We start from the raw sequence: 2,500 nt of genomic DNA, 5'->3' as shown, positions 1-2,500 counted from the left end.
TAAATCGTAAGCTAACTTGTTATCCATTTTGATAACTAGAGACATTATCGCGTGGCTTTTGTTATCGCCTGATGCTTGGTAAACCTCCAGCATTTGCCACCGCAGTGATTATTGCTAATATATAAACCTTTTTCCTCTCATATGTCATCATTCGGTTAACTTGTCTTATCTGGACCTAAAATCCTTGGCGATCTTTCGATGTGTGAAAAGATCTCCTGATTATCTCCGTCATTATCTCAGACACGCCACTGTAATTATCTCTCGAAACACGACACTCTATCTCCCTGTTATCTCCTCGTTATCTCACACGTGACATTTCGTTATCAGTGGGTGCCATGTCTTTATGAAAGAATTCCTTGAAGATATCGATTCAGGTTTTGAAAGCTACTCGATAACCTTCTTCCATCATCATTACTACTTTCCTGGTTATCTGAGACATGGTTATCTCTCCTGGAGTTTCTCACCCGCTAGTTATCTCTCTCGTGTTATTATTTGGCCCTCAGAGAATTCTCTCCATTCCGCGTATAGCTCAGGTATGCGGCTAAGTAGGTCTTACGCCGTTAAAGAGTAGAGGAGGCGGTGGGAAAAATTCGCTTAAAAAAGCATTTAACTTCCCAAGGTCCAATGTTTACTCCTTGCGGGAGCTCGTGACGTTGTCGAAGCTTTCAAGAAACGTAAACAAAGTTCCCGAAAGTTTCTTCAGTCTTGGGCGGGAGTTTACTAGGTCATTTTGGAAAATTGGAATTTTTTGCGATTGTCTTGCAAATTTTTTACTCGGAAGTTTTTTAAAAACTTGGAATTTTTTGTGGTTATTTCTTGCAATTTTTTACCAAGTAATTTTTTAAGAACTTGGACATTTTTGTAATTATCTCTCGCATATTTTTTACTAGGTAATTTTATAAAACCTTGGAATTTTTTGTAATTATCTTACAAATTTTGCACTAAGTGATTTTGTAAAAATTTTGAATTTTTTGTAATTATCTCTTGCAAATATTTTATTAAGTAATTTTTTAAAAAGTTGGAATTATTTGTAATTATCTCTTACAAATTATTTTACTAAGCAGTTTGTAAAAACTTGGAATTTTTTGTCATTATTTCTTGCAAATTTTTTACTTGATAGTTTTGAAAAATTTCATTTTTTAAAAATTATTTCTTGCAGATTATTGTACTTGGTAATTTCGATAAATATGAAGCTTTTTAAAAATTATTTATCGCAAGTTTTTAATCGGCAATTTTGAATAGGAATTTTTTTGTAATTTGCAAATATTTACTTAGTAATTTTGACAAATATAAAGTTTTTAATTATTTCTTGCAAATTTTTTACCTAGTAGTTATGGGAAATAGGAATTTTTTTAAATTATTTTTTTTATTTTCACTTGGTAATTTTGAAAAGTAGCAAGTTTCTTGTGATTATTTCTTGTAAAATATTACTTATTGATTTTGGAAAATAGGAATTTTTTTTCTTAGTTATTTCTTGGAAACATTTTCACTTGTATTTTAAAAAATAGAAACTTTTTAATCATATTATTTGCGAATTTGAAGATATTAGAAATTAGCTTTTATCATAATTTGATATATTCAATTTTTGGTTGACACATGCAGATAGGAAAAGATATTTGAAGAGACAGTTTGCCTAAAAATGTTATGTGGTGTTGTGGGACATATTTGTGTAAATTCCAAATTAGTTTAATTTGAGAAATGTAGTTAAGCTAGAAATGCATTTTTATTAAGAAATATAATTCTTTGAAACATTTGTTGAGAAATGAAGTATAACTAGAAAAATGAAATTTTTGACAGTAGAATCCGAATTTGATATACATATATTTAGGATTTCAGTTTAGTATATTTGAAGAAATGCATTGTTTTCAGTTTATTGCTATAGATTCCTGGGTAACGACACAGAACAGGACAACCAAACGACGCCCCACGACACCTAGGATATTCCACGCATCAAGGAACTACTAAGTGACCTTCCGTGTATGCGCCGCGCCCCCCTAAATTTAGCCTGGGCAGGGACACACACACACACACAGGCAACGTCGTTTTTTATTATTAGGAAGATCCCCTTTTTCAGGGGCAGAATGACCGTCGGCGGGCCATAAAGAGCCGAAATTTATGGAGTGGCAGCGGCTTCCGCTAAAGGGTTAAGCGCGGAATGGAGAGAGCTCTAAGGTACGTGGCGATGGAGATGGAGGAGACTTCCTTCGTTCTCTCGGGCGGCGTCTAAATACGGACCGCAAGGCGGGTATATACATACTTACCTCTCATTCATTTCTGCGGGGCGATATATCTCGTCGGCCAGATGGCAGTGGTGTGCTTTGTGCTTTGGAGGGGGGGGGGGGGGCGTTGTTCCTCTGGGGGCGCTCTGGATTAGGGCTGTCTTTATTCACATATTTATTTATTTATTTAGTTATTTATGGAAGGTTCTTAAAATCCTTAAAGGGAAGGAGTTACTTATTCATTCATTTATTTATTTATTTATGGAAAGTTATTAAAATCC

The 2,500-nt window shown here is 34.2% G+C and overlaps 1 protein-coding gene across 2 annotated transcripts in view; it reads left to right on the top strand.

Moving 5' to 3' along the window:
• The window catches only part of LOC135209239 (insulin-like growth factor-binding protein complex acid labile subunit), a 440,028-nt gene that overhangs the window by 362,817 nt on the left and 74,711 nt on the right, over nt 1-2,500 (top strand). The gene's annotated exons all lie outside the window — the stretch shown is intronic.

This window comes from Macrobrachium nipponense, chromosome 37 (genome assembly GCF_015104395.2).
Source record: "Macrobrachium nipponense isolate FS-2020 chromosome 37, ASM1510439v2, whole genome shotgun sequence".
Lineage (NCBI taxonomy): Eukaryota > Metazoa > Arthropoda > Malacostraca > Decapoda > Palaemonidae > Macrobrachium > Macrobrachium nipponense.
The sequence above is the reverse complement of the archived record's forward strand: the minus strand, read 5'-3'. Positions and strand labels throughout refer to the sequence as shown.